At 34.8% G+C, this 22,009-nt stretch overlaps 1 protein-coding gene across 1 annotated transcript in view; it reads left to right on the top strand.

Annotated features, from left to right (window-relative positions):
* pdm3 (pou domain motif 3) overlaps positions 1-22,009 on the top strand; it is a 1,106,201-nt gene that overhangs the window by 131,528 nt on the left and 952,664 nt on the right. The gene's annotated exons all lie outside the window — the stretch shown is intronic.

Consider the following 22,009-nt stretch of genomic DNA (forward strand, 5'->3'; position numbering starts at 1 on the left):
CGGCGTGGCTCAGTCAGTCAAGCCGCTTGCCTGCCGGTTTGAAGTTGCGCTCGGGCGCGGGTTCGATCCCCGCTTGGGCTGATTACCTGGTTGTGTTTTTCCGAGGTTTTCCCCAACCGTAATGTGAATGCAAGGTAATCTATGGCGAATCCTCAGCCTCATCTCGCCAAATATCATCACGCCATCACCAATCTCATCGACGCTAAATAGCCTAGTAGTTGATACAGCGTCGTTAAATAACAAACTAAAATTTAAAAAATTAAATAAAAAATCCATAGATAGTTGCTAACCACTAGGATCGCTAATATCGCCTCATTACAGGCAATGCGAAATATTACCGGCACAGTCTATTGTTCCTAGCACCCTCACAACTCAAGCTTCGTGACTGTATATACTAGACTGTGGTATAATATCACAGTCTACTATATACAGTCACGAAGCTTGGCATGATTTTTTGCAAATCTCACGATAGTTGCTAGCCGCTAGGAGCGCTGTGAGTACTAGGAACAATAGACTGTGCCACAGCCATCGTGATCTAATACAGGCCGTAAGGCAGACCATGTGACTCGCTTAACCCGATCACGAAGGGCGGCGTTTCAACCATATAAATTAGTTGGAATGGATAAACAGTAACATGTGTTTCTCTAAAATGTAGTGTAATTGCATTAATAAAATTTAAAACAATGATTATGAGACACTTCAGACATATTTCACTTGCGAGTTAAGATGTAATATTATTTATGGTTGTTCGTATGTGTAATACCTGCCTTTATTTCGATTAAATATTGCGAAATTCTTGTACATTCATTTATGCACGATTCAATGATTTTCAATTCCACCTGACGGATATTTAGATATGTTCAAATTATAGGTTATATTTACTGTACCATTTGCCCCTTTCTGTCTAAATTTAGTCATCTCCAATGCCTTGCCATTCATATGAAAATTATAGGTTATGTTGACTATATTTAACTTATATTCCTAAATTTGCAATCATACATTATAATTAAGCATAATGTGATGTATGATACCCCGGACATTCAATTTGTCTGTATTTTAATACTAAAATTGAGTACTGAATTATTGTATTTATCTACTACTTAAGAGACGAAGTAACACAATCGTACGTACACTAATTCCATAGGAGTGGTATGGTAAATGTTTTGCTTAAAATTAAGGAAGGTAGATGTGCTAAATTGAAATCACAATATAAATTCTTTTTTATTAAACGTCAAAGTAGCTTCCATTCTAAACTTGAAATGTTGACGCGAACAGATTATGTTAACATGTAAAATTCTCTTCACATTAAAATAACACCGTTTTGTAATTATTTCTGCAACATATTATGCAGCAAGAAGTACACGGAACTTATGCACACATTACACTAAATAAAACTTAGCATGATACGCAATAAAGTTATAATATAATATTTCACTGAGCTCCATACACTGAAATAGAAAACCCGAACAAACATCACGGCCTGGTCTAGATCGAAAAGGCATTGACTGTGCCGTATTTCGCATTGTTGTGAAAAGTTGTGTAAACTGTGAAATGTTCGTTATCGGTTGTAATAAATGTAAATGGCTAAAATACAATAATTTGAGTAATAATATGGGACAAGGAGACGTTTGTAGTACTATAAATTGTAAGAAAAAGAGGTCACAGTTATCCTTCTTCCGAAAGATCCAGAAAGGTGAATTTATAGAATATAATATATAATTTATGGAAATAATATATAAACCTTAGGTATTTCATATTTCAATAGTGGAAGGAAGGTGTTAATTTTTTCAAAAGAACACGATATCGAAAGTACAATACATTTTATGGTCTGCTAGGGAAAGAGTCTGTGATGAGACGATAGTAGCGATCCTGGTGGTGAGCAACTATCTATGGATGCATATTTCAACTGTCTATGTTTGCACATTTAGTAAGTATTAACCTGTATATACTAGAATGTGATAATATCACACTGTACTATATACAGTCGCGAAGCTCAATATGTAGTAAAAATGCAAACATGGGTAGTTGCCCACCACTAGGATCGCTACTATCGCCTCATCATCGCAGATCTCTCTCCTAGCAGACGACAAAATATGTTACACTTTCGTTGTCGTGTTCTTTTGGAAAAATTAACACCTTCCTTCCATTATTGAAATATTAAATGCATAGAGTTAATTTATTATTTTAATGAAGTATATTAAATTCCACCATAAACTGGAAGATACCTGCAAGAAATAAGTTAATATAATTTTTGTTTGTGCAAAACGAACTGAAATTTACTATAATAGCTTCACTCATTCAAGATTATAGCGATAATTAACTATGAAACCAATAAATATTAATTTCCATTTCCCTTTACAACAATAATAATGGAAATATGAATTAATGGAGTAACTTACGTGTACCGGTACTTGTAGTGTAGGCTTACGTAGTTAACAAAGTGGGATGAGGTTAAGCAATAATAATCACACCAGAATTGGAAATAAAACGTGATCAATAAATTTTATTGTAACAGACTTTTTCTACGTCTCTAGTAAAGCAATAAATAAAAATAACAACAAAATTAACAGCTGTAATTAAAAACATGTCCTTTGAAAAAAAAAAGTAGGCCTAAGCAATAATAATCCCACCAGAATTGAAAATAAAACGTGATCAATAAATTTCATTAAAACAAACTTAATTTTTCTACGTCTTTAGTAAAATAACACATAAAAATAGTAACAAAATTAATAGCTACAATTAAAAATATATCCTGTGAAAAAAAAAGTAGACCTAACCTTTATTCCTCTGGAAATTTAGCAGCCAAAGTGACAGAACTTTAACCGGTCGGTTAGACTGAAACATTTCATTGTGAAATTTAAGGATATAATGTATTCTAACAGTCACAAAGAACTTCAAATTAACAGTTTTGTTTCTGCACAGCATTCTTGTGGAAACCCAGGAACCTTTCTGAATCTTTCGGAAATCGGAAAATGGATAACTCTGGCCTCTTTCTCTTACCGTTGCTACAATTTATAGCACTACAAACGTCTCCTCCTTGTCCTATATTATTATTCCTATTATTATATTTTATCCATTAACATTTTCATTACAACCAATAACGAACATTTCACAAGCATCAATGTGAAATACGCAACGAGCTAGCACTCGATAGAAATACGACACAGTCCAAAGTCGACCATGGACAGTCTATTGTTTCTAGTTGCTAACCGCTTGGAGCGATTTATCACGAGATTTGCAAAAAAACACCTCAAGCTTCGCGACTGTATATAGTAGGCTGTGGTAATAGTATCTCCATTTCTTCGTACTCTACGCTCGGCCGTCGCAGCCAACACAAGTTTTGCTCATAAGGGGTAATGCGAGTATGCTAGTACTGAAGGGTTAAATGAAACAAATCATAATTGAAATACAACTCCAACATATTTCGTGGAGACATTGCTACTGCAAGCTCAACATTGTTTAAAATTTTATTGGATGTTATGGCTCACGAACCATGGTTTGAATGTTTATTTTCTGTCTCTTTAATCCCTGCCACTTGATGCTTGATGTGATTGTAATTATTTAGTTTCCAGTTTTCATGACGTATCCGTGTCTTATGCTACAGATTACAGACTACGAGCCTGCAGTCCGTATCTGATGAGGAAAGTATAATGAGCTTCAAATATAATAAAAAATAAGTAGAAATAACAAGTGTCATCATTAGCTGCAACGTATAATCATGACTTTCCTTGTCTGACGTGTCTCTTGAAAAAGCAGGGTGGAAAGCTGCCCCTTTTGGTACCCCTGCGTGGCTTTATAGATCCGTCAGTGTAAATGGCAATCATTATGATAATAATACATCGACAATGACTCACATCTCATTAAAGACATGATCTACTTTGTCATTAAGTTACAGCAGTAGCTTTACGTAGTTGTTATAACTGGAGGAACTGGGGGGAGGGGAGGGGGGAGCGACGCAGTTGGTTAATGGGGTATTCGGCCGGACTGTGTGAGAGCTTTCATTGCCGGCTACCAGTGTTCTGCGATGTTTAATGAATATTACAGCCATAAAACGACTCATTGCTGCATTTCAACTATCAGCTTTGCTTATACAGACGGACAGATACACAAACACAAAAGCCAACTTTGAAACACAGTGTTCATGCTAAAATTTGCAAAACTCTTAAGCATTTTTAGATACTGTGTGCCTTATGAATAGGGACCGGATTTTTATGTAATATCAAGGTGTGAAATATGTACATATTTATGTAAGAAAAATAAACTGAATATGTACCAAAATATGTCAAATCATAAACATATTTAATATCAATATCTGCGCTGGTTTGTATTGTTAAGCCTAGATATTTGTAATCTGGTACAATTTTTAATTTTCTGTTCTTCATGACGATTTCTACTGTATCTGGTGCTCTTCCGCCGTTTCAGAGTATCATCATTTCTGTCTTGTCCACATATCAAATTTGTTTTTATTGCACCATTTTACCATGATGTTTATTGTTTCTTGTAACGTTGTAAGGTCCGCTTATGCGTATGAGATTATTCTCTTCTTGATTTTTACAATACAGAGTTGATGTATGAGAAAGGTTGCCTTTTGTTCTTTCATATTTACAGTGGGCGGTAAGGGGTGAGTGCCTCTTTTACTTCCTGGAACTAAGATGTTACGTTTCATCCATAAATATATCCTTTCTCGGGTAGGTAATAGTAATATACGTTACAAGAGCGGTATGTTGACGTTTTCATGTTCGAGGAAAAGATTGAAAAAGCGAAACGTAGTTGAGCTTTTTTAATTTCCGAGAACATGAAAACAAACATACCGCTCGTGTATCGTACATTATTTTGTGCGAAGATCGTTTATTACATACCTGAAAGACGAATTTCTAATTACTTGCAATGAAATCTCCATCTTGGTTTCTGTTTAATGACGGCAACTTTAGAAAACAAAAATATCTATACTCCAGCAGGCCGTGATATACGTCTGTCTTTTTTTTCCCCCCAGTCTATAAATGCGAACTTAAAACAAACGGTAAGGTTATGTAATCATTTATTTTTCATTTTAATATTTTAACAATATTATTTATATAACATATTGCAGTAATAACATCGGAATCTGGAGTCTTGTTGATTTTTTCACGGCTTCCTTAATGTTACTTGTATCAGGAATACAATAGTTTTCGTGGAGTAGTAGACTTTACTTAATTTTTGCAAATATTTAAAAACAATAATTAACATTGCAATTTAGGTGAAATTGCAATGGTAAGTTTCCAATTTATAATTATTACTATGTTAAACGTCTCTAAAAATAATATGTTAAAAGCCTAAAACAGTAAAATGAATGTCGCGCTTAAGCGGTAAGAAGAGGGAAATTGTTATGTGTGTTACGTTGGGAATACTGAATGTGGTATTTCACACTTATCGCGTATTGGTTCTGTGCGGAAAACAAGCAAATACGCACGATCTCGCACAAAAAGGCTTTTTAAATCTGTGTATTTCAATTTGCAAACTTCCCGAGCAGAAGTTTTCTTTTTCCTTTTAAAGAAGTAAAAATGAATAAAACCCCTAAATATGTAGATTTGTGTAATACCAAGCCATAATATGTAATGTGGGGTAAATATGTAAAAATATGTAGTACCAAATTTTAATATATTAATGGTAATTACAAGATTCGCAAAGATTTGTTATTTATATACGGTTAGGTTGAAAGGAATATAATATGTAATTACATAAAAATCCGGTCCCTACGTATGAATATTACATTCTACAAATAATGTAATTTTCTTTCAAATAATTTTAGTTGCATGTTCTTTTGAACAAAATCGCGGGCCCTCGTGTAAAGGGGGTTAAGTATGAATTGGCTAAACTGGAATAAGTACAGCTTTGAACTATCCACAATTACTTTTGTGCGAGATCGTACGTATTTGCTTGTTTTCCGCACACAACCAATACGCGATAAGTGTGAAATACCACATTCAGTATTCCTAACGTAACACACATAACAATTTCCCTCTTCTTACCGCTTAAGCGCGACATTCATTTTATTGCTTTAGGCTTTTAACATATTATTTTTAGAGACGTTTAACATAGTAATAATTATAAATTGGAAACTTACCACTGCAATTTCACCTAAATTGCAATGTTAATTATTGTTTTTAAATATTTGCAAAAATTAAGTAAAGTCTACTACTCCACGAAAACTATTGTATTCCTGATACAAGTAACATTAAGGAAGCCGTGAAAAAATCAACAAGATTCCAGATGCCGATGTTACTACTGCAATATGTTATATAAATAATACTGTTAAAATATTAAAATGAAAAATAAATCATTACATAACCTTACCGTTTGTTTTAAGTTCGCATTTATAGACTGGGGGGGGGGGGAAAGACAGACTTATATCACGGCCTGCTGGAGTATAGTAAACACAGAAAACATTTATAGCAACAATGTTGAAGAAAGATATTTTGTTTTTTCCGAAGTTGCCGTCATTAAACAGAAACCAACATGGAGATTTCATTGCAACTAATTGGAAATTCGTCTTTCAGGTATGTAATAAACGATCTTCGCACAAAATACTGTACGATACACGAGCGGAATGTTTGTTTTCATGTTCTCGGAAATTAAAAAAGCTCAACTACGTTTCGCTTTTTCAATCTTTTCCTCGACCATGAAAACGTCAACATACCGCTCTTGTAACGTATATTACTATTCTCTTGTGTTAAAGGGGTTAAGTCTTTCTTCCATCTATGATGCAGTTAGAGTGCTCCATAGTTTGTGACAAAGGGGTTTTGTTCAGTACGAAAGAAGAGAAGTTTCCGTACCTTACAAATCGACTGAACCCCCTTCAAACGAGCGCCTGCGAAATAATAAACTATAATATTGCTTCCCTACTGCTCAACAATGTCTCAGTGAGGACACGGAGCAGACACTAACTCGACGCGGTTTGCGATGAAATATGACATTCTTGCATGGGAACGAACACTTAACAGAATTGCTGGTTTTATCGTCTTCAATAAGGCAGGAAACAAGAAACAGTTTTTGTTGTTGTGTAACATTACAACGATATGCATACTCTAGTATTATATCTTTATATTAATTTACTCTTATTTTTATGGAATACCGTTTATAATTCAGGTTACGTAGTTTCTCAATAATGACAGTATACCGTACGATGACAGCTCGGCGTACGATGACATCTATTCATATGCATCTATTCATATGTATCTATTCATATGCATCTATTCATACGTATCTATTCATATGCATCTATTCATATGTATCTATTCATATGCATCTATTCATATGCATCTATTCATATGTATCTATTCATATGCATCTATTCATATGTATCTATTCATATGCATCTATTCATATGCATCTATTCATATGTATCTATTCACATGCATCTATTCATATGCATCTATTCATATGCATCTATTCATATGCATCTATTCATATGCATCTATTCATATGCATCTATTCATATGCATCTATTCATATGCATCTATTCATATGCATCTATTCATATGCATCTATTCATATGCATCTATTCATATGCATCTATTTCATATGCATCTATTCATATGCATCTATTCATATGCATCTATTCATATGCATCGTGCGCCGAGCCACTGTGTAACCTGCAACGTTCATAGCACCTATGGAGGGAGGCGGACACCCGAAGGGGAAGTAAAGCAACTGTCTGACTAATTAACGGATTTTCATTTTCCTTACGTCAAGCACTTAAATATAATTTTATACAGTACAAGGCTACAAACTAATGTTTAGTACGTGTAACGAAGAAATAAATGAACAATAAATGAACACTATCACAATCTAAAATTAACTGTCTTCAGAATGTCTCTGCGACAGAGTTTCAAAATCAGCAATTATGTCACTTACTGCCAGTCGTAGTTGATCACGAAGGCATTTGTCTGTCAGTCGTGAACTAAATTTGGTTTTTACTATTTTCATTGTTGAAAATAATTTTTCAGAAACGTAAGTTGTAGCGAACATGGCTTCAACAGAGCAAGGGAAAGAACGAAGCTTCGGATATTTATTTTTTGGCAAAGATTTGAGAGTTCAACATTTGTCAAGTCCTTACATCTAGCTTTCATTTGACATCACATAGTAAATCAGTGAGTTCAAATTGAAGAGCTAACCGCATTATTTGTACATCTGGTGAAGAAGGGTCGACGTACAGAGATGATGATGATGATGATGATGATGATGATGATGATAACAACAACAACACTTAACCTTGGAATGTTTCATGAGTAAGATGTAGTATAATACCGTTTTATGTTATACGACCGTTTTCCTCGTAATACTTGTGAACAAATCATTCATTTAATATTCTCATCATATTGACAGCAAAAAAATTCGTCCTCCCATCCTACTTGGAACTTTCGTACATGGTTTCGAGAGAGACATATGCCACTCGCAGGTCAGAGACAAATACAAATGGAACGAAGTTTGCCTCCAGTGAGTGAGAGGGTGGGAGTTGGGGAAGGTTAGAATCAAGAGAAATGCACAGCTATCATTGCGAGCCACAATGTGCTCGTGAGTCTCATTTTCGCCACGGCTGCTGTACTGTGACAGGCACCAGTTTTATTATATTGAAGGAATAGGTCACTAAATATTATATTGGACACAAAACTGACATGGGAACACCTTAGAAATTCTGTGTGTGTGTTATATTCCAATCAGCCGTTTACTTATTAAGACATTTAAAATCTCTTATTCCCAATCATATCTCAAAAACTCATATTATGCCTTTTGCAGCAGTGCATTGTCTTACGATGTCCGAATATGGGGGAATAGTGGAGTTGTATATAAAGTTCTCATTCTTCAAAGCAAAAAAAAAAAAAAGTCTATCCGAATAGTACGGTGTACATCAGAGTGTCGGCTTGGGTAGTGTAGTCGGTATAACGCTGGCCTTCTGTGCTCGAGGTTCCGGGTTCAATCCAGGTCAGGGGATGGCACTTAAGTATGCTTAAATGCGACAGGCTCATGTCAGTAGATTTACTGGCATTCAAAAGGACTCCTGCGGGACAAAATTTCGACACACCGGCGACGGTGGTATAACGTCGGCAGTTGCGAGCGTCGTTAAATAAACCATAATTTTAAAAAAATATCATCAGAGAAACGATGTTAACTTGTGTAAATGTATACATATTAAACTGTTAAGGAAAACCTGAACAATTTTATTAATTGATCTGAACTACAGTCTCACCACGAGATATAATATATTATCATGTTTTTATGTTCATTGCTACATTGCATTAGCCACATGTACAGGGACATCATTTTATTTTTACTTAAATTTTTATTGTACCTGAGTCTTTGAATGTACTTCACTCCCACCCCTTCTACTAATGAAGTTCAACCGTCCTCCACACAGATCCAAGACAGCATATACAGTCATAGTAGCCTTACGGTCATAGTAAACAGTACGTTCGAAAAATATGTTCGCGTTTTCCAGTGACGAAAGTGCTTTCAATATTGAATCATTTTCGCACAGATACTGTCGTCTATTTGCCTACGTCGTATCCCGGTTTCCCCCACCAGCTTTTATTCGCCAGCTAGTGGCTGGGCTGTCTTAGCTCTTTTGTGAGAACATTAATTTCTGTTAGGAATTGGAATTCTACGTAATATTATGCAACTGTTTAAAATAACTGAAATAAAAGGGCGTCGTTAAGTAATTAACTGTCACGTGATTTCCTCCCTTTCTACGACCCTACGACGTAACCACTTAGATGGACAGTAGATAGTATGTCTGAGTAATTTTATCTTTTCGGATCGGGCAGAAGTGAAGATTGAATTTACAGTACGTAAGGTACTCTTTTATAGAGAAGGTACAGAATTATTTCAACATGAGTTACTAGTACGAAGGACGAAACTGGTAATTGGGATTAGGTGCAATAGTCTATAGTGCGATAATATGCACATTAGAACTGAAGTCTGTATCGAAATGAACGGCCGCCATTTTCAAAAATGTGTTTAAATATCCATATTATGATTATTTTTAAATTTAACTTCGTTCTCTATATTGTACGCTAATGTGCTGTAACAGTACAATATACACTGCATAATTAATACGTCTGAATGGATAGCTCAGTTCGTGAGTAAAAACACTAAGTGTTATTTCAGTACTGTATTATTTTGATTAAACAGAAACCTAATGAAAATTATCAAACTCAAAATTGCGACATTTTCTAGTTTACATAAATGGATGAACTACTTTTCTTCCCTCCTATACCTAGTAAAGTGAGTGTCATCGAACTCCAGTCGTGGAAGGGGTAGCAAACGGTGTTTCGTGTTTCAATCGTTAATAGAAAGGTATAGCCAGATTAATATTAAAAATGTTAGTAAAAATAGAATGATGTGCCTGTTGAAGTATTAGTTGGGATTCCTAAGGGGAGAAATACCTTTAGAGAGACCGAGATATAGATGGGAGGATAATATTAAAATGGATTTGAGGGAGGTGGGATATGATGCTAGGGACTGGATTAATCTTTCACTGGATAATGACCGATGGCGAGCTTATGTGAGCGTGGCAATGAACCTCCGGATTTCTTAAAAGTCATTTGTAAGTAAGTAAGGAGTTAAGGCTATTAACTTCCACAACTACTAGAAATAATGTATATCACAATCATGCAAATTAGTCTGATATAACATGTGACAAAATTAAAAGAATATAAAAAAGCAACTGCACATGCGAGTAGAAATTAAAATAGGTGCAATACAAATTAGTCTTCGACATTAAAGAATGATGCAATTAAAATAAAAAAGCCATAATAGATACAGAACCAGAATAACAGTCACACACATCTTTACTTAATTAATCAAAGGAACATACTCGTAGATTTTTCTAGTATTCTGAGATAAGCACAAGAAAAATGGTTAATCTAACACAAGATCTTTATTGCTGAAATATTATATCTAAAAACATTATCTAGCAACTTCCCAGTAACTGATTTCTTGAGTTAAAACATAGGCTACTTTTCTAGTTTCATTTTAAACTGTGACAGTGTGCGGTGATCCTTGATGTCGCTAGGTAACGAACTCCAAATGCGGGGCAAAGCTATTTTTTTTACAGTATATATTTCAACATGCCCCATTACATAGGTAATATTACATGTTTTGACATTTCTAGATAATTACATTTTTAAGATTGCAAATTTGTCAGTTGCGTAATCAATAAATATCTGTGTGATAATATTTACGATGAGAATAAATTATAGTTAAGTACCATCCCAAATTCTGAATTCTTGCTCCTTCCTACTTACAAAGTTTCAAATTACATTAGCATTATTAATTCAAGATTATAAGACTCTGTATTTCCCTAGTTATAATTTTAAATTACCTCAGCAGCAATAATTTAAGCATATATCACTCCTACATATTCCTAGTTACAGATTTCAATTCAATAAGCAATAAACACACAAAAGGATAAAGATAATATACCAGTAAGTTACACAGTTAGATCAAAAGACATTAAGGACATGGACATAGTTCCACAGTATCAGTTTTACAAATTACACATTACACATACAATTAGAATATAATCATCTTAAAATATATTTACAAATTACCAAACCCCACATAAGAATAGAAACACACTAAATTATATTTAAAAAATTATCAAGACTTCACTTTTACTATCCTAGATTTCAATTCAATAAGCAATAAACACACAAAAGGATAAATATAATATACCAGTAAGTTACACAGATAGATAAAAAAACATTAAGAACAAGGACATAGTTCCACATTATCAGTTTTGCAAATTACACGTACAATTAGAATATAATCATCTTAAAATATATTTACAAATTGCCAAACCTCACATAAGAATAGAAACACACTAAATTATATTTAAAAATTATCAAGACTTCAGTTTCACTATCCTAGATTTCAATTCAATAAGCTATTGTGTAGGAGGATGAGTACAGGGAAGTTCTGTGACGAGAAATAGAAAGAAGAGATTGATGATCATTTCGTGAAGTAGTTAGGAACTGAAAGCGTGAAGACAAGTAATTTGGGAGAAGAGTTATCTAAAATTTCGTGTAGAAGTGAAAGAGGATGCATGATTCTTCGTTCCTTTAGACCAGTCATATCAACTGATGCCCATAGGCGCAAGTGCGCGCTTTAGAGCTCAGAAGAGTCCGAGCGCTTTACAGCGGAAAGGAAAGAGACAGACGAAAGAGGTAATATATGCCGCTTGGTCGAGCTATATTCAGGGATGGCCAGCACTGATTCAATAGATAAAGGGAAGAGAACTTATTAAAACTGTATCCATGGTAATTTTTAGATTTGCCTGAGAAGTATAAGTGCATTATAAGAATGTAAGTTTTAATTTTAATGCTCATTTTTCACAAGTTTGCTTTTTATTCAAAATTAATATATTCTCAACTTTTTTACAGAAAAGTGAAATTTTTCATATATGTTTATTTAGTAGTCTTACAGGTATTGAAACAATGTTTTCGTAAATCTAATATATCGTAAAAATGTAATATTGAAGATAGTGTATTGAAATTTTTGAAAATATTTACATGGAAATTGTTTGTAAGGAAATGAATTAACAAAGCAAATACTGTTACATCATAAATAAAAGATACGTGCCCATGTGCTGTAAAAACGTCAGTTCTATAGCTTCAGCAGATTTCTAGAAAATAATTTAATATTCTGATGATAGGAAGTTGCTCATCAATATCACCTTAAAACCATAATGCGATAAGAGATTTGTTATATAATATTAGTTACAGTTAAAACAGATACAGCACCTAGGTAACTTTGCTTTGTATTGTAATATTGTTTTGATTAGTTTATTGATTACTTTTATAAGGCTAAAGATATCATCAATATCAATTCCAACTTACCATGTCATACTCAGTCTCTTTCTTTGGAATATCACTTTCTTTATTAATGACTGTCGACCTGGTTGGCGAGTTGGTATAGCGCTGGCCTTCTATGCCCAAGGTTGCGGGTTCGATCCCGGACCAGGTCGATGGCATTTAAGTGTGCTTAAATGCGACAGGCTCATGTCAGTAGATTTACTGGCATGTAAAAGAACTCCTTCGGGATAAAATTCCGGCACATCCGGCGACGCTGATATAACCTCTGCAGTTGCGAGCGTCGTTAAATAAAACATAACATTTAACATTTATGAATGATGTGTTTCATTCACTTAGTATAATTGTACTACTATAAAATTATATGAATATTCCTTCTTAACTCTCTATTATGTTATTAACATTTAAAACACAAGTGCAATATTAAAAAATTGGTGTTAGTACTTTTATTTTACTGACAATAAGTAAATTATCAAACAGAAAGAAGTCATATAAAAATAAGGACATAAAATTTCACTTTTCATTTGAAGTTTGTGCACCGCTGTTTTCTTAATCCAGCAGGCTGCTTATTCATATAGAAAATTCTTTCTCCTTCCATACCTAGTGCTTGATGCCCGCGCACGACGTCAAGGTCAGAAAAATGTGCTTCCTTTGACATCACTGTTTTAGACGAATCGCGGAGAGCAATTGAAGGGACGGTGTACAGGAGCTCCGTCATGCTGGAAGAACATAGTCATCCTTATAGTCAAGAGAAGGAAAAACAGCTGTTTCTTTAGACCCATTTGAACAGTGCTGCCCTCACACGATATGAGAAGAGCGGCTTGTACTATTCCTTTGTACTACCAATACTGCCGTCCATTAAAATGTTTAGTGTTCCTTCTGAATCACCCTGTCTTGCGACTTCATGTTTTTCCTGCCTGTAGAGACATTGTTAATACTCTTTAGATACGAGATAGGCCTGTTGGTGTGAAAGAAAGTAATATAACTGTGTCAGTTTTGTTGATAATCTTGGTGAAAAGAGTTTTTTCTTCCCAAAAGTGAGTTCATTAATTAAGGAAAAATTCCACCTTGAAGAGTTAAACATGATCTCTGAAAATATAAAAAAGTTTCTTTAAATTTAAAAGTCATATTTAGTTCAGATAAGTTTGTGAATGATAATATCAGATAATTAGTTTTTTTATTTTCAATCATAGGTGGCCGGGTAGCTCAGTTGGTAGAGCAGCTGGCTACGGACTGGAAGGTCCGGGGTTCGATCCCAGGTGGTGACAGGATTTTTTCTCGTTGCCAAACTTTCAGAACGGCCCCGAGGTTCACTCAGCCTCCTATAAAATTGAGTACCGGGTCTTTCCCGGGGGTAAAAGGCGGTCAGAGCGTGGTGCCGACCACACCACCTCATTCTAGTGCCGAGGTCATGGAAAGCATGGGGCTCTACCTCCATGCCCCCCAAATGCCTTCATGGCATGTTACGGGGATACCTTTACCTTTTTTTTTAACTTTTATTTTCAATCATTCACAAAACATGATAAGTGATTGACTGAAAATAAAAAAACTAATTATCTGATATCATTCACAAACTTATCTGAACTCAATATGACTTTTAAATTTATTGAAGCCAGTCAGGCAAAAAAGCTTGCATACAACTACTTAAACACTCAGGTGAAACTACTTGTTGTTCAGTTCAAAGTGTGTCATGGCTCGCTGTATGTCGTCATGTGGCTAGCCGATGAGCCTAGAGAATTCAATCTTCCTACATCTCCGCAAAGGCGTATTACCTATATGCAAGAGAAGTTGCCTACCAAGTACGGCGTTCATTCTGAAGAGTACTTACCGATACGTACGGTAACGCCTGCAGTGGCAGGAATGTGAACTCTTTGGAAACACGTACTGAGGTGAGTTTTTTTCTTACTGTCGGGATATGGGGAGAGGGTTAAGACGATTACTTACGTATTTGTTGACATTAACTTCGACGGTCAACATGGACACTGAGCATTTGATTTGTATTGTGGAATGTTGCCGTACGCAACCGATTATAACAAATACCCTGGGTACGACTTGCCCGCGCAAAACACAGTTCGAAAGAGGTTATGGTAGCACACAGACCGTACAGACCGCCATCTGTTGCTATGACATTCAAGTTATACCGTACACGTTCTTAAGTTCAGAGTGAACGCCTTGATTAATAGGCAACTTCCCTGACATAAAAGGTGAAACTCAAATCGCTGACTCACCAACAGTGACGTCATGACACACTTTGAAATGAACACCCAGTACATAAAATTAAGGCAAATCTTTGGTTTAACAAACAATGTCTTCAACACAAAGTGATTCCTAAATATACAACCATTAAGATCAACTATAATTCAATAGCTGAAAAAAAAACATGATAAGTGATTGACTGAAAATAAAAAACTAATTATCTGATATTATAAAAGTTTCTGTTTAGAGATCCTAAAAAATCTTCGGAATTATTTTTGGAAATCATTGACGACACTTCGTTCTGGACTTGTGGAAGCCATACACGTGCATTGCACACCAGAGCAATGGATGCAGCTCATTTGAGTTCTAATGCTGTATAGCTGCATGAGGCAATGCTTTACCTTCAATTCCAATTGGCTATGCAGTGCATACTAAAGAAATTTATGAAAACGCAGACGATTTTTTAGATTGTATCAACTATCATAAGCATGAGTGACTAGTATGTGATGATTCCACAGTGGTTGCAATTCAATATCTTCTGCAGCAAGGGTACACAAAGCATTGCAGTTTCCTATGCAAATCGACCAAAGAATTCGCTTTGGACTGAAGGTGGCGACAGAAACTAAGGGCGTTGAGTAGCAGTCATTAATAAATACACGCATCAAAAAAAGTGTTGCATCACTAGTATCGTTAGCATTCTCCTATTTTCACTGTTTATGTTACGTGTAAGGGAGAAGTGGGTACAGGGAGAACAGTCAGACATTTTTTATTAGATGGTAAATTTTGATGTTGAAATGTTTGTAACAGTGGAGTTGTATGTTGCATGAGTAAAGTAACAGTATTTTCATACTCGATTTGATTCTAGTTATAAAGGTGAGTGATGAAAAAGTAATTCGTAACTTTTCACTCTAGAAGTACAATTTTGGCTTGTGTTTAATGAAGGTTATATTGGATATACAAATTAAATAGAAATATGAATGTTTTGTTACCTAATACTATGGTATTTGACGTTATGTTTTGCAAAGTTTCGTCTTTCTTGTTTTGATTTTGAAGTGATAGAGTCATTTTTAAACGAACTATGCGTAAAGGGAACAGTGAGACATGCCGTTGAAGGGTACACTGAGACGTCTCACTGTTCCCATGTACCAATGATTTGCAAAAATAAACTGTAATTATATTACATTTACCAGTAACTAACACTAAAAATGAACATACTGGTAACCAATTTAGGAACTATAGCTAAAAATAATGGATACATTACATTTTAATGGTTTCTTAAATAAAAAATTCTTGACAAAATATAAAAAAAAAAAATTAAAAAACAATAAAGAATTAAATTAAATTCTTATAATTATAAGCTTTGTTGTCACCAAAAATTCATTTTATTTGTTCGCAAAAGTTTGAAAAGTCATGGAAAATTCACTTTTCCAAATGTTCCAGATGTTTCAATGGTTTCGAAGTCAGACATCAAAATGATTCTAAATAAACCTACAGAACATGTCAAGATAAAGAGACAGCAAGCTTTCCTTTCTTTTGAAATAAATGTAAATCATTTCAATGTCCGTTAATAGACACTGTGGTGTCTCACTGTACCCTCCTGAATGGGAACAGTGAGACATTTGCATTTTTTGACAATCACGCATTGTATATTATGTCTTTTATCTATTAACATTTCTGTTAATGTATTATTATACTCCATGTTTTAATGTATATTTCTATTGCACTTGATTTTAAAAATACTTGAAATTTCACTTGCATACATATGTCTTAATATTTTGTGTCTCACTGTACCCACTACTCCCCTACAGTACACATCAGTCCCTTCAACTGTCTCTAAGACTAAACAAACCTACACTGCATTCCCACATTTCGAAAACAAAACAACATCAAAGCATAAGGATAATATCAGTTGAAGTCGATACATTGAGAAGGAAGCATTACAGACTTGACCTGGCCTACCACGCAATCGGCGAGATCTATGCAGAATTTCCATTGAAGAAAGGGACAATTTGGACCAACAGTGGTTTAAGGGTGCTGGGTAGTTTGGGCGTATGACTGTTATATAAGTGAAATAAGTGAATACATTTTGCTATTACTGTTCAACTTTTGAATATATTAACTTATAATTTTTACTGCATATATACAATATTTGCAGATATATTTTTGTTTTTAGATTATCTTTCTGTCTCATATACTTGATTTTATATAAAAAATTAAAGCTGAAAAATATTAATTCAATTTAAGTTAAGAACTTGAATGTGAAGAAACATATTTCTCATAAACTACTGGGACTAGGAGGCTGAAATTTTGCACACTGCTGTTTAATATGATAGTGAAGGCGCGTGGTCACTTTCACTTAGTTATCGAAATTATTATGGATTTTACAGCCACGAAAGTATAAAAAATATGAAAATTTATAAATATTTATTTTCAGGATAAAAAAATAATTTTATCCCTATTGTATGAATATTCATAATGTGGTGAAAATACCCGAAAATATAGTAAACTGCATTGAAAATATGCTTGAATTTTTAGGAACATGTAGTGCTTAGGGTTTCTTAGAAAAATGTTCCGAAATTACCCATGCTTTTAACTTAAACTTGATTAATATTTTTCACGTTTAAACACTTTTATAAAAACAAGTATATGAGGTATAAGGGTAATCTAGAAACCAAAATATACCTGCAGATATTGTGTATATGCTATAAAAATTGTAAATTGATGAATTGAAAAGTTGAAGAGTATTAGAAATATTCGCTAAACTGGACAATTAGCACGGTAGCTTTGAACCGTGCCGTTACGGTTACGACCAAATTTAACTAAATACACAATGTTGCCAACATAAGAACATGACTTTGGTCTGTGGTGTCGTCAGGGAATTGGGATTATAAAGAATGGACACTGAGCGAATTTTCCTGTGTTTTGTTTCTCTGTGCGCCAGCGTTTAGTTCTACTTTCAAGCGCTAGAGGTTACTGTAATCGAGCATACGCTAAGATAATAATTGAGAATAGAGTTGAGACACAGGATCCAAACATCGCCTACCTTATTACATAATTCAGTAACGCTTTGCTTCAAATAAATTCAAGTTAACAGCTTTTCCTTATTTCTCAGTGATGAACTAGTTGTAATAGTAATTTTTTATATTTCAGATATAATAAAATTATATTATAAAATAATATAATACATTATAAATGTATGTATCAAATTCGTTTCATAATATAGGTATATGGTTTTACTTCTCGTAAGAGTTTTGTTTTTCCATTTTCAGCTCTATCAAATCATTACATATTTTAATTGTTGTTGGGGGTCAACGTCTCAACTCCCATTATAAAGGAACTCAGTCTAGACATTACGGTTAATGACGGATTTATTATTTTATGGATCCAATTTATTTTATTTGAGTACATAATGTACCTAGATGTATTAATTATGTGTGTTATATTTCCGCTGTGTCGACTGCTAGCTGGTGTGATGTCAGCGCCAACTCTAGGGAGGAAGCAGAATCTCACGCTCTAGCTGGCTTGAAGGTCATTGAAAGTAGTCCGGCTACATCAAAGGTACCGACGCGAAGTGTCCATTCTTTACATTCCCTATTCGCTGGTGTCGTTAGAAGGATACATTTCTTTTTCTCTCTACCTCCTTCGTTCTGAACATTACTGAGAGATAGCACCACTGCTACTCTCATCTATTTCAATGATTTCTCCCTGGACCACCAATTTGCTTGGACGACATTTCTACATAGAAGATTAAGACAGATCTTACAGGCGATCTCCAATTACTAACAGTGTGGTTATCAAAATTGTGTGTCCATTTTATCTCGAACTAAAATCTCTCTCGGATTTTCTTTTGTTTCATCACGGCCAAATGGATTTATCTCTTCGGTATCGATGTTTCTAGTCTGTCATGGCTTTTATGACAGTTTTTGTTTCGTAATATTGATAAACAATAATATAATTAAAGCGATGAATAATTTCATGGTCCCTAAAAGTTTTTTTTTTTTTTTTTTCGTAAAGGACTGGGTATTTTCTCTAGGCCACAAATAAAACTGCAACGTGGTCATAATTATGTACTTAACGCTTTGGCGAACATTGACCGGAAATTTACGTTTCGTTATTTAAATGATATTCCGTGAAACACACATTTTTTCCTGTCATAACCTACTTTAATATCTTACTACATATGCAGTTCCTTTTGGTGCATTCAAAACATCATCGTTGTACTGCATAAATCTTACCCTTGACTAATGGAGTGAATTATTTAAGAATATAGTAGCGAATAGTAGCGAATCACTTTTGTTGACGTCGTACAAAATTTTGACCAATATTCTTTTGAGAAGATTAACTCCGTACGTAGATGAAATTATTAGGGATCATCAGTGCGGTTTTCGGCGTAACAGATCGACTGTTGATCAGATTTTTTGTATTCGACAGATAATGGAGAAAAAATGGGAGTATAAGGGTACAGTACATCAGTTATTCATAGATTTCAAAAAGGCATATGACTCGGTTAAGAGGGAAGTATTATATGATATTCTTAATGAATTTGGTATTCCCAAGAAACTAGTTCGATTAATTAAAATGTGTCTCAGTGAAACATACAGCAGAGTCCGTATAGATCAGTTTATATCTGATGCTTTTCCAATTCACTGCGGGCTAAAGCAGGGAGATGCACTATCACCTTTACTTTTTAACTTCGCTCTAGAATATGCCATTAGGAAAGTTCAGGATAACACAGAGGGTTTGGAATTGAACGGGTTACATCAGCTTCTTGTCTATGCGGATGACGTGAATGTGTTAGGAGAAAATACACAAACGATTAGGGAAAACACGGAAATTTTACTTGAAGCAAGTAAAGCGATCGGTTTGGAAGTAAATCCCGAAAAGACAAAGTATATGATTATGTCTCGTGACCAGAATATTGTAGGAAATGGAAATATAAAAATTGAAGATTTATCCTTCGAAGAGGTGGAAAAATTCAAATATCTTGGAGCAACAGTAACAGATATAAATGACACTCGGGAGGAAATTAAGCGCAGAATAAATATGGAAAATGCGTGTTATCATTCGGTTGAGAAGCTCTTATCATCCAGTCTGCTGTCCAAAAATCTGAAAGTTAGAATTTATAAAACAGTTATATTACCGGTTGTTCTTTATGGTTGTGAAACTTGGACTCTCACTTTGAGAGAGGAACATAGGTTAAGGGTGTTTGAGAATAAGGTGCTTAGGAAAATATTTGGGGCTAAGCGGGATGAAGTTACAGGATAATGGAGAAAGTTACACAACGCAGAACTGCACGCATAGTATTCACATGACATAATTAGGAACATAAAATCCAGACGTTTGAGATGGGCAGGGCATGTAGCACGAATGGGCGAATCCAGAAATGCATATAGAGTGTTAGTTGGGAGACCGGAGGGAAAAAGACCTTTAGGGAGGCCGAGACGTAGATGGGAGGATAATATTAAAATGGATTTGAGGGAGGTGGGGTATGATGATAGAGTCTGGATTAATCTTGCACAGGATAGGGACCGATAGCGAGCTTATGTGAGGGCGGCAATGAACCTTCGGGTTCCTTAAAAGCCATTTGTATGTAAGAAAGTAAGTAAGTAAGTAAGTAGCGAATGTCACTACCACCATTTCGATTGTGTTCTGTTAGACACGGCTCGGTACGGCCCGGTGACTAGTGGCCAGAGAGTAACGTCGACTATCGACATTGCTCTGCCGTGCGTATTATCCAGTTGTTTCGAAATATTTTTTTCACACACATACAACAGCCAAACACCCAACCACCCAGTTTCCTCAATGAACTGATGGATGGTATTCCAAGCATGTCGTAAGAACTACTGAGTATTAAACTCACTGGTCTGACTTGTTCAAGTTTACAGTGACAGAATGAAGTTCTGTTTTTGTTTACATTATATGTTTTGCATTTAATGAGCAAAATGTATGGCAGATGCATTTTCACATATCACTTCCAATGTTATGATAAGTGCATTGTACGTTTTAGTTCATAGGTGATGCAAAACCAGCGAATAGGGATTATAAAGAATGGACACTTCGCGTCGGTACCTTTGATGTAGCCGGACTGATTTCAATGACCTTCAAGCCAGCTAGAGCGTGAGATTCTGCTTTCTCCCTAGAGTTGGCGCTGACATCACACCAGCTAGCAGTCGACACAGCGGAAATATAACACATATAATTAATACATCTAGGTACATTATGTACTCAAATAAAATAAATTGGATCCATAAAATAATAAATCCGTCATTAACCGTAATGTCTAGACTCTAGAGTTCCTTTATAATGAGAGTTGAGACGTTGACCCCATCAACAATTAAAATATGTAATCATTTGATAGCACTGAAAATGGAAAAACAAAACTCTTCTGAGAAGTAAAACCATATACCTATATTATGAAACGAATTTGATACATACTTTTATAATGTATTATATTATTTTATAATATAATTTTATTATATCTGAAATATAAAAAATTATTATTACAACTAGTTCATCACTGAGAAATAAGCAAAAGCTGTTAACTTGAATTTATTTGAAGCAAAGCGTTATTGGATTATGCCATAAGGTAGGCGATGTTTGGATCCTGTGTCTCAACTCTATACTCAATTATTATCTTAGCGTGTGCTCGATTACACTAACCTCTAGCGCTTGAAAGTAGAACTAAACGCTGGCGCACAGAGAAACAAAACACAGGAAAATTCGCTCAGTGTCCATTCTTTATAATCCCTATTCGCTGGCAAAACTTTGTTTGTTGTGTGTAGCTACAGCTATTAGATTGTGCTCCCTCCTGTATACATCAAACTATACTCTGTTTTTATACAGAAGGAAACTTCCCGCCAATCAGTAACAAGGAGGACTACTTACCACCGCATGTTCCTACAACACGTTAACGTTCTTTGTTGTCCTCCCTGAGTCTAGGCCTGCTGGTACTCTTAAGGGAACTG

Source organism: Periplaneta americana, chromosome 13, assembly GCF_040183065.1.
Source record: "Periplaneta americana isolate PAMFEO1 chromosome 13, P.americana_PAMFEO1_priV1, whole genome shotgun sequence".
NCBI lineage: Eukaryota > Metazoa > Arthropoda > Insecta > Blattodea > Blattidae > Periplaneta > Periplaneta americana.